The sequence below is a fragment of the Amblyomma mixtum genome, chromosome 9, assembly GCF_055824585.1.
Source record: "Amblyomma mixtum isolate Tamu chromosome 9, ASM5582458v1, whole genome shotgun sequence".
In the NCBI taxonomy this organism is placed as follows: domain Eukaryota; kingdom Metazoa; phylum Arthropoda; class Arachnida; order Ixodida; family Ixodidae; genus Amblyomma; species Amblyomma mixtum.
Window position 1 is genome coordinate 22,397,275 of NC_143020.1, and position 11,952 is coordinate 22,409,226.

Sequence of the window (11,952 nt, forward strand, 5' to 3'; positions counted from 1 at the left end):
ATGGTCCATTCTTCCCATATGCAGAGAAATCTTTCTTTTAAAGCTTTTCCATAACTCGCATCGTTCAGTTAAAGGTTGTCATAGAAAACTACTCGTGAGTACTCGCGACGAAAGCAAAAACGTTAACAGCAAAAAAAAATTAAGCCTGCCGACGGGAGATCTCTGGATGTATTGATTGGTCTTGAAAAATCTTGCAACATATGAAAAAACTGCATTCATAAGCTGGTTCCCGTTAAAACTGCTTTTGTCCATGATTGTTGCGTGTGCATGGGCATAGTGCCGCTGTGCAAACAAAAACGCAAGGTTTTGGCTCCAGGAGGAATCACCATTTTTCTTAACCCTCATAAAAAAAAATAATCTTGCCCTGGACCTTCGTTGCAGAAGGTTCTACACTATGGTGAAGACCTTTGGCGAGGTCTTTCCGAGTCACTGTACTTATATAATCACAATAAAAGTGCGCGTGCAGGAAATGAGAAGACTGTACGAATTCCTTCACATCCACGAACAGCTCCCTGAATAACACCGACGCTAGACAGACAATAGACATCGCGTGGAAGGTTTCTCGCTACGTGTTTTGAAACCAACCGTCACCTGAAATGCGACTGTTTTGTCGAAATAAACAGAAGTTGTGAAAAAAAAAAATCTGCGTCGACCGGGAATCGAACCCGGGTCAACTGCTTGGAAGGCAGCTATGCTAACCACTATACCACCGACGCTTTTTTTTTTTTTTATTTATTGCCTGACTTCACACACACAAATACACAAATACACACATACAAATACACAAATACAAATACAGTACACAAATACACTTACAGAGCGCAATGAGCAATAATTAACAACACTATCCGCCCGGGGGTGCGTGACTTCGTCATATTAAAACTCCTTAAGCGTCACCAAAGGCTCGACTCTTTCGAGCCACTCGGGAGCTTCAGGAGCAAGTTTCTGAACTTCAATATACTTATGCATGCACTCCCGAAAATAGATCCGTGCTGGCCGTGCATCAGGATCGCAATGATATCCTGCCATTCTGGAGCGCCAAATACAATGGAGGCCCATTAGCATCGGCTGCAGGCGTGTTCTTCGCAGAGGCATTTCAAAAGGATGCGAGCGGCCTACATAGACTGATGTAGGTCAGCGCTTTTCTTAGGGCCGCCTTTGTCGGAGCTCTAGAAACACGGTGTATGGAGTAGACACTGGACGCAATAAGAAGAAATCTCATGTGGCAGAGATTACCCGCCACTTTCAAAATTCATATTACAATTCACATTACCCGCCACAGAATTGAAAGAAAATGATTTCATATGCTACAAATTCACAAACAAACACTTTTGTACATACCAGGGATGTTATGTAAAAGAGAAAAGGCCACGGGCACCGTAATAAAGTATTTGCTATGATAAAACAGAAATAATCAAGAACAAAAATGCGAACTTACGCGATATTTGGATATTGAATGGGGGACATCCGCTGTCCCCGCCAGTTCTAACGCCATCCAAGGCCGGAAAAATGGCAAGAAAAAGATTCAGCCTGAGTTCTGTAAACAAAATATTTCTTCTTTAACCCGAAAGTGAAAAGCTATCCTCGCCAGTTTTATCAAAGAGCATGAGCTGGAAGGTAGACAAGTACAATTTTACCTATTCATTTATCCATCCACAGTGCAATGTTTAGCATTATGCGGGGGGCAGGGGCGAGATGCAGTAGTAGGAAATACAACAAGAGAATAAATGCAAGCCAATGGCCAACATGCATCCAGGCAAGAATGGTAAAACAAATTTTCATCGAAGATTTCGTTATGTATAACGTTAAATACCAGCGACGAGAGACCACTGTAGTAAAGCACAGTGTTCGAAAAAGATGAAGGTGTAAGCAGTTCAGTTTTACATTTTATTCCTCTCACTTTGCGTTCTGGGTCGGCACGCTCAGACCTGTAGAATGGCGGCGAAATATAATTTTTGCTTTGAATTCGAAGTCGATTATAATAAATATTATAGAACAATTTTACCAGTAATTTTTTTTACGTAACGTCCCTAGAGGCAGCCATTTCAGTTCCTGCTTTATATTGACTTTTACGCACTGCCCTTTTGTAACTACCGCAAGCACTTTTTCCTGCTTGTTTCTATCTGGATTTCTCAGTGGCTCCTATAACGTAGGCTCGTATTGAAGAACTGATCTCTTGTAATTTTTTACAGGACTGCTTTGGTATCGAGGGGAAAAATCCTTGTGTTTCTTCACAAAATAACCAGGTTTTTGCATAATTTTACGTTCAATGATCGACAGGGCGGTACCAGCTGTGTTTGGATGCTAAAATTACTTCCAAAATATTTGTATTCTTGTACAGATTTTAGTGCGCGCTCATTTACAGTATAGCTGCGGAACTTCTGTTTCCGCAACATCGTTCGCTCAAGCAAAAACTTAGTGTACGGTTTCATGCAGTTTCAGTTCTATTTTCTATTGTTCACAGCATTGTAGAATGGTTTTCAGGTCAGCTTGTGGCTAGGAAGAATCGCGCTGATGTTTCACTTGTCTGCATACAGCAGAATCATCTGCAGATAACCGTATACATGAGGTAACGCCTGTTGATGGTGCATTATTAGAAATAAGGAACAAAAAAGGTCCCAAGAGTAAACGCTGTACAAGTTCCGATGTTCTCTTATATATTTCTGGTGAAACGTCATTTAGGAAAAGTGCAGATCTTCGTTACATTAGCTTATGCTTAATCGCTGTCGCACCATGTCTGTTGGTCCTTCAGCTTTTCATGATGCCGCTGAAATCCTTCTTCAGGCTAATTTATATCCAATAATGGCCTGAGCAGAAACAAGGCAGATATGAAAACTGAAGAAGATTGTGCGCGTCATGAAGATAATGGCCAAAGAAAAAAATTAAAGCGCATGCCGCACTCACTAAAACTACCGGAAATGCTAGAAACGTAGCGGAAACAAGTATTGGAAGAACTGTACGAAAATAAACGCTTCCCATACGGATAATCGAAGTTTCTTTTCAATACATGGGCAGACCTTGAAGGCTGTTAAAACAGATATTCACCACCCACATGCGTTGCACGAGGACGATTTCTCGGAGATAACAAGAAGTAAAGTTGCTAAAATTACTAAAATGAATGAATCCTGTTCAGGAGCACTGAACTATGAATGCGAGCTGCCAGGGTCATGCGACGAGTATCAAGCAGAGAGTACAAGATGGTAGGGCCGTACTGGATCTTGAGAGCTGTTCCTGGCCGCTTTACTTGTCGTATTGCGCTACGGAAGAAGACTGTTTGTCGATTCCACCAGAATATTTTTAATCTATTTTCTCATTTTGTAGCCATGGCTTCCTTTTTTTTTCTTTGCGCTCTAGAAAGACACTACATGGGCATTTTTAATGGACGCGTTTTTTGGGAACCAGCATACGTTTGCAAAGCACTAGCATGAAAGACTGGGAGAGGATTGCTGGGAGGAGCACAAGCAATCAAGAGGAAACGGTAACTTTAAAGGGTCAGTCTACTGAATTTTACCGACCATATTTTCTTTGCGGCAACCGATAGCTCTTTACTAAAATTACAGTTTAGCCAGCTGTGGTGCCAAGAAGTGCGGTAGAACATTTTAAAATAGAATTTATTGATGTGGGAACATATCTGTCTGAGATGGTAGTCTCATCTGGCTACCATCTGGATTTCCACCGCGCGGCGACAAACATGGCGGCGCCCGTCGAAGCGGGACCTCTCGCTTCGGACTGAATTCTCGTTGTTGCTGCCTTTTTCAGTGCGCTCACTGGCCATAAATGGGGCGCCGGTCTTTCGCTTCGCCTCATCTCGCCTATAGGAAAACATATAAAAGATGAATTTGCTTTATTTTAATAATTAAAGTGACGATTCTGCCGCTTCTAGGGTTAAGTGGAGAGTCGGTTTGTTTACAGCAATGGTTCCCGTCCTGACAACCAGATGGCGCCACTATAGGCTGAGTTTATTTTTGCGTCTCGGCTAGCATACGCTGAACTAAAAGTGGGAAGGTGCCTGCGTTTTGCGTACGTGTAACTATAAATATTCATGTGATTTACAAAAAAACCGAGCGGTACGCCTTCTACAGTTCACTACAACAAAACGCGCGTTTCTCTGACATTGGGGCATACAAACGGTACGTAGTATATTCACTTATGCTTCTACAAAAAAAGACTACCACCTTCTTGAACAAAATGAACGTTTGGGGTCGCCACCATGCATTTTTACGCGACTTTTAACGCCGAAATAAAATATAAATTCCTGCCTAAACCGGGAGCAGATCCCTCGTTATTGATGTTATTAGGTGCCAACTACCAGAATACGCCATTATTTATACGCTCATCTCGGTGACTAGACTGACCCTTTAACTGTTCATTCTAAAATAAAGGCCAGAAGGTAGACTTTCGTCTAGATTATTTGTGTTCCTGCCACCCGTCCTGACCTCGTTTTTCAAGCGGTCGCTTTAGGAGCGTTTGATGGAATACAAATAGCTGCTGTTCTAGCTATTTTCTTTAGGAACCCTTGAGAATGTTCTTTGTCCTGCATGGACAGAATGTCTTAAGTCGAATGGTTGATTAGTAGTTGTTAATTATTGCAGAGATGTTTATTTTTATTTCAAACAGCATAATGTGCATAATACAGTCAATGAGTATTTACAATGCAAGACTGATGGCACTCACTTAAATTCACTATTCGTTTTACTAGCGCGATTGCGCTTTAAGCCGTGAAGAAAATGGCGCTTGTCATGTCGGCGTCCGAAAAATATTGCTGACAAATCAAATGGCGCGATTCCCCAATAATGCGTGTATGAAAGCTGTCATGCACGTTTTGTGTCGGCTGAGAATGTGAGGTAACTATTTATGGGCGCTAGCATGCCTTATAACCTCGTCCAGTGCTGTTTCCTGCCGCATCGGTGGATGAAACATGTGAACGACAACACGGAGGTGTATCATGTTCAGTTGTATGTTTGTAAAAATCGACACATTTCTTTAAATTCTCTTTGGCTCGTGCGGACACTGGTTCGTGGCTCTAAGGTGCATTAAAACAGGTCGAAGGGTCATGTAGCCGCGAGTGCAAACGCTGCCAAGGCGATCTCGTCGCAGCGGGCAACGTCTCCTTCGTTGTCTGTTTACGACGATGCAAACACATTTGGCATGGCGAGCGGCAGCCCGGCTCAGCAGACGGTAGCCTCAGTGCTGTGCTCTTCGGCAGCCGGTAATGCCACCGAAAATATTCGTTGGGAAAGGCAAACGAGTCGCGATGTCCGCGGACACGGCACTTTTCTTCGCGGCCCAAAAACCAGGAAAGGAGAGTGGGATCTCTGATGTCTAGTATCAATTTACTAGCCCGTTACCCGTGCAAACCGCATCAGCGCATTCCGCTGTTCATGGAGGCGATGTCACGATGATGTAGCAGGAAGGCGGATCCACTGTCGTCACGCCGCCGTCACCGCGGCTCGAGCCAATCAGCGAAGAGCGAAGTGGACATGTCGCACAAGGCGACACCGGGAGAATACCACTCCAGGTGTGTCCATGATAGGTTTTTTCCAGAATTTTGGTTCTCTTGCTGGTTGGAATTATTAATTTGCACCTCTTTAACAACACTCTGTTCGCGTTGGAAAGCTGTTCTTCAAGTGACTTCCATCGGCCTGTAAGCGCTCTTCCGGTCTCCAAATTTTCAAGCACTTGCATTAGTTTGTCTTCACGGCTACTTTCCTCTGCCAACCTCCTCCGGATATTATCGGTGACGAGCGAAGAGACAACACTTACTGCGTGCATTTCTACGTCGTCGTTTACAGCGTTGATTGTGCTGGATCCGGTTGTTGCCCGCAACCGCATGTCAGCCAGCTGAAACTCCTTGCCTGGAATGAATTGCATTTGCAAGTAGTAGCGAAGGAGGCGCAGAAAGAAGCGCTGCAAGCTCGGGGGCCTGTCCCCGATGGCCTGCGATATAGCTATGAAAGGGTGATAATGAGTTTCAGGAATCACCCTGCGACAGTACACGAAGTGATTGAACTTTTCACAACCTAGCCTGAGTAGCTTTGGGGCTCTAAACCCCATAAACCAACCAACCAACTTTTCACAACCGTGCACCACAGCCATTGCCTCCTTTTCAATTTGCGCATAGCACTGCTCAGGCTACGTAAGGGTACGCGAAGCGTACGCAACCGGTTTCGAATTGTTAGCGTGGTCCCGAAAGAGCGCGGCCCAGATTACATTTTTTGACGCGTCACAGGACACCTTGCTTGCTTTTGTGCGGCTGAACACTGCTAGCATGGCTCTTTACTTAGACTGTCGCATAGCTGCTTCTATTTTTGTGCTTAATTTGGCGCCCAGTCAAAGATGGCATTTTGCTTGATAACATTTCTAGGAACGTCGTCCCCTACGCTATTTATGGCATAAACTTGCTGAAGTAATTGAAGGCGCCAAGTATCCTTTGAACTGCCTGCTTGTCTGTCGGTGCTGGAATTTGTAGCATGCACTTTATCAGTGAGGGACATGGCCTGATGCCTTCCTTATCGATCCCATAATCCAGAAACTTGATCTTGTCTACATCAATAGGACCTTTATCTGGCTCAAATGTCAGCCCTGCTCTTTCTGCCAGTGGCACACGTCGGGCTGGTTGTATTGTTGATTTGGCGTCATCACGCATAACCATTTTGTAGACCGTTGAACGCTGCCGGTTCCTGTGAACAGATGGTGAAACTGTTTGGTAATTCCTGCAGAACTGTTTTGATGGTTGGTTGGTTTATGGGGTTTAACGTCCCAAAGCGACTAAGGCTATGAGAGACGCCGTAGTGGAGGGCTCCGGAAATTTCGACCACCTGGGGTTCTTTAACGTGCACTGACATCGCACAGTACACGGGCCTCTAGAATTTCTCCTCCAAAGAAATTCAACCGCCGCGGCCGGGATCGAACCCGCGTCTTTCGGGCCAGCAGCCGAGCACCATAGCCACTGAGCCACCGCGGCGGCTGAACTGTTTTGAGGTACTGTGCGTAAGCGTGAGAGAAGTCGGAGACTTTGGCTCGCTTGTAGCCCTAGGATTGAGTGACCTAACCCAGCAGACATATATATTTTAATACACTTTTTCTAGGGGTTCTTTGTGCTCTGGAACTTGCAGCTTTATGCGGGACACTGACAACGGAAGCAAGCTGGAATGAGGGCAAACACTTTCCAAAATGCATCACCTACTGTATCGCAGTTCGTTAGAAAGTGAATCAGCAGTGGAAAATTATCTCTTCTCGAACTATATGAATTCACCGCCTACGAATGTGCCGGGGGCGTTTTCCGTTTCTTCGAGCAACTGTACGCACTTTTTAAGGCCTTGCCGTAATTCGACCTGTCTCAAAATGCGACACCGGGAGAATATCACCCCTGGACGTTGACAAATGCAAATCAAGCGCAAGGCAACTTGTATTCTGACCAGGGGTCAATTCTGACTTAGAAGCTTTCGCTCAGGCGTGCTCTATGTGCAAAAAGCATGAATACCAACAGCCTGAAGAACCCTTGATGTTGCCCCAACTCATGAAGTCCCATCGTACTGTATCGGTATCGATCTCTTTGAGCATGGAGGGCGGTCATACTTGTGCGTCTACGATGCTGTACCTGACTTTTCTGCACTGGAACTGCTGAAAGACACTCCCCCAAAGGCTGTCATTGAAGCAGCAAGTGCGATTTTGGCTAGATTCGGTATGCCGGTTGAAGTCTGCTAGGACAATGGCCCGCAAATCCAAGCCACCATGTTGCGTCTTTTGCGCACACTTAAGATTTCAACCATACAATTCCAGTCCTGCTTACCCTCAGTCCAGTGGCTTCACAGAAAAACGTGTTGAAGTACTTCAAAGCATTTTGAAGAAAACTACGGCTATGTCTCAAGACTTTTCGCTGTGTCTCCTTGCCTTCGGAATCCGGGTCATCACCTGGCAAAGTGCAGCAAGGAAGGAGACTACGAACAAAGGTGCCTGATGTGCGGCCCGGTCCGGTCCGGACCGTGCAGAAGCCTCGACAGACAAGTTGTTCCGGCCGACGACTTGCAATGCTCAACCTTGGAGACGTTGCTTGCGTCAAGAAGTGGGCATGGGCAACCAGAGCACGGGTCCTTCAAACTTCAAGGTATGTTATATCGTAAAAAGTCATTGCAAAGGACGAAACAATCTCACAGGGCAACCGATGGCACCTGCTGCCAACAAAAGAGGTTTTGCGAAGTAGCCCTTTTGACATCGATGATGATGCCGGCCAGGATGCTGATCCAAGTGTTATTTCAGCGCCATGCAGCCACAATGATGCAGAGCCTCCGGCTACCCCTGAAAATGGAGTGCATATTGCAATATGCACTCCATTGTCAACCACCAACTAGCCCGCCTTCACTTGTTACATGTACCCCTGAAAGCAGGCCTATTGCTGACAACCCATCGGCCAGCGTTCACCCGCGTAATCAACCTTCACCTGCACCAAGGACGTCATCGCGACCGTAAAAGCCGCCAGAGAAGATGACTTATGAACAGAACATTGTGCAAGTTTCATAGCCTGTGCTCTGAACAGTTTGCCTTTCTTGTACAGTGCGATGTGTATACTTTCGTTTGTAAAAAACGGAGGATGTGTCACATCGGCCGTGGCATGTATAAAAAGCTGGCATAAAAAAATGTATACCAGCTGTTGCATAACGATTATAATATCACCGTGTCAAAATATATCTACCCGTCCCAGACTCGACCGACACGACACAAACATGTACTCACTTTAACTGGTTATTCCTTTCACAGAGATGCTTTTAAACATTCATTTTTTCCTCTCGCCATCCGAGAATAGAACAAACTGGATGCCTCGATTACCCATCCGCCGATCTTAACAGCATTCGCTACAAGGCTCGAGGCCAGTATTCCCGCAGAGCAACGCTCTCAGTGATACACACGGGCCTCTGAGTGTTCATAATCCGTTTCACTTTCGTTCCTTCTTGTCATGTTAATCAGTGCATCACCTCTTGCGTAGTAACAGTTTGTCTTCCTGGATTCGATTGGCCACTATCCTTCAGCATTATTGTTTCCATCATATACGCATCGTGTGCTGAGCGCCAAATTTTTTTCTTTCATTTTTTTATTTTCGTTTCCACGTGCATGTCGTTCACCGTTAGCCGTGTTTGAACACTTCATATAATAACCTCGTCTAGAGCCGATTGTGCATCGTTTGTCCTCAGGTAGGCAAATGAACCACTGTTCTACCAGATTTATCTTGGCATGTGTTCTTTCCGCATTGTGAAATTTCCTTGTGTTGTGTGATGTAGTTCTTGACTCAGTGTAACTGTTGTGTATGCCCCCCTGATAGGGCCCTGTAAAGGGGCCTGCAGTATTGAAAATAAACAAATAAAAAAAATGTGCCACACACCGTTAAATTGTGCGGCGTCAACAGAATGCTTCCAGCGCAAAGGAAACGCACCCTCTCTCAGTTACGGTATATGTGACAGATGAATTTCTTCTACTTGGTCACTGCCTGCCATGTTTTGTCTGCGTTCCAGAACGATACTGATAGCAGAGTCCGAAGATTCCACAACAAAGAAATGTAGGGTTGGAAGACGTAGGACGGTCATGCTGTTTATAATACCGAGTGAAAATGTGCGTTTTCCAGAGCAGCTTTAAAAGCAACAACTGTGGTACTTGAGTTTTCGTGATTACTGTAATGTCACGCTTACTACGCGTTCTGAGAATCAGCAGTATCGAGTGCTTTAAAGGGGGAACGGTTTTGTTTTCTGGATAATAACCAGCTATATGCGGAAAATGATATATACATTTGGGACGTAGAAAATTCACACGCCGTCCAATTCCAAACAGCCAAACCTGCAGCGACGACGAAGCGACCAGCAACTATGGAACATGAAATTATCTTATTTTATTCAAAAAGCCTTGCCATTAATTCCAGTCACGTTGAAGACACTCTCTTCCTTGACAGCCACCATGTTCCAACCGCAACCAGAATACGGCTAGCGTCAAAGGTCGAAGGCACCTGAAGAATTCCACCGTTGTACAAAATATTCAGGAGTGATCAGAAAGTGCTATGTTTTGAATTAAATTCACCGTTCGGGATTTGAAGGAATTTTAAAGGGCTGTTTAGTGTTAGCCTCACTTAGTGAACGCTTGATTACTCACTTCAAGATTGCGCATGACAGTTTTAACAGACCGATTATACATACTTTTTTTAAAGGGAATCCCCCTAGAAGTCCTGGCGGTAGTTTTTGATAGGCCACCAAGTGTGAAATCGGTAAAAGGTAACAGTGACATTTGTACTAATCTTACCACCATTGGCAATGAGTTATAGTAGTGTGCACTGGGAATCTGCAAGGTCAAATACTCAGTATGTGCTAAAGCTCAAGTCCGTTCTCTCTCGTGCCCCTAATACAATGTCTGAACTTAAACCTGATCGTGAACGTGTAAATCCTTCTCTGTGAAATGTTCAGTGTAAAATTTATGAGACATGCACGGCATAATAAATTACTTCCTTAAAGGGTAGATTTAAGCAGCACCGCTTTACCTCTCTGTTCTTTTAACTCTCCGCTCAATTAAAGTTCTTACACGCAGATTGGCTCGTTAACAGTTGTTTCTTTATTTATATTAGACGACAGACCAAACCAATGCAATAATAAACCTATTTCCTTGGTAGCACATGCTGAAAATTGTTTAGGCATATATTATTAGGCCGTCATCCATCTCACCTGATGGAATGAAAAAAAACTTAATTCAATAACAGCAAGCATTTGTGCAGACCAACTCGACGACAACACTGTGGATTTCAGTTATATTCGAGTATACTGCAGCTATTGGCAATAGGGAAAAAATGACTTAAAAAAGAAAAAAACTGCGTCGGCCGGGAATCGAACCCGGGTCAACTGCTTGGAAGGCAGCTATGCTAACCACTATACCACCGACGCCTTTTTTCTTTATTGCATGGAAGAACTTCCGTAGAAAGGAGGAAAACTTCAATCAGACTGGTTCGCGTCTCAAATTACCGGGCTGCTTACTAGGAGCCCGCCATAGCCCTAACTCAACACTGCACCCCCATCAAAACATCAAAATTCAGGGAGGCACGCACATGCATCTAGGCACGGCAGCCAGCTTGGAGGTTCTTCGCGTACAGCATATACACCCCTCACCAAAGCACACTGTTCACGAAACACAGATTTGGACGATCTTGGTGGCTCGGCATGTCTGTCCATCATACGGCTTTTCCAAAGACTGAATGGTCCCATCAACATAAACCGATCATAAGGCACAACAGAGTTTTTGTCAACAGGCAGAAATCTAATAGTGTATGGTGTAATTTCAATGTCCTTTTTAAGAGTTCGTTGTAGTATGTCCCAAAAGAACATGGCATCACGGCACAGGATGAAGCAATGATCAATTGTCTCAGGCACGTTACACAGACGGCAATTCACATTCCAGGGTACAAACATCCCCTTGTCATTAAGAAATGTCTTGACAGGCAGCGTCGCTGTGTGTAGTTTGAAAAAGAACGTTTTAGCGGCTGCCTGAATGCACATCCGCCTGACACGCTTTAGAACACTGATGTCCAAAGACCCCAGATAAGGCTGCCGATACAATAGAGTAGGGAACAAAGACTCAGTGAGAGCCTGGGTCATCTGTTTTCTCGAGAGGCTATACAGGTAATCTAAAGAGAAGCGTACAGTGAGGAAATTGAAAGTGTCAGCAACCTCCTTAAGGAATCCCCATAAAGTCCCCTCACGAGCCTGCACAGTCGGTGCGAATAAGAAAGGCAAATGAAAACTAAGCCGCCTAATGAGCACAGCTACCTGAAACGGGTGGTTTGCCGATTTGAAAAAGAAAAAAAACGGGAAACAAGTTGATGCAAGAACAGGTGAACAAGGCCCACTCCACCACCCTCTAAGGGAAGGAACAAGTTGTCACGCCTCATGGGTTCCCATTGAGAGCGCCAAACGAATGTGGCAAATA

General features: G+C 44.7%; 2 non-coding genes across 2 annotated transcripts; both read right to left on the reverse strand.

Moving 5' to 3' along the window:
* Positions 1-644: 644 nt before the first annotated feature.
* Positions 645-716, reverse strand: TRNAG-UCC (transfer RNA glycine (anticodon UCC)). The gene has a single exon. It is a non-coding gene; the product is annotated as a tRNA-Gly (tRNA).
* A 10,125-nt stretch (positions 717-10,841) lies between these two features.
* TRNAG-UCC (transfer RNA glycine (anticodon UCC)) lies at positions 10,842-10,913 on the reverse strand. Its single transcript has one exon. It is a non-coding gene; the product is annotated as a tRNA-Gly (tRNA).
* Between the last annotated feature and the right edge of the window lie 1,039 nt (positions 10,914-11,952).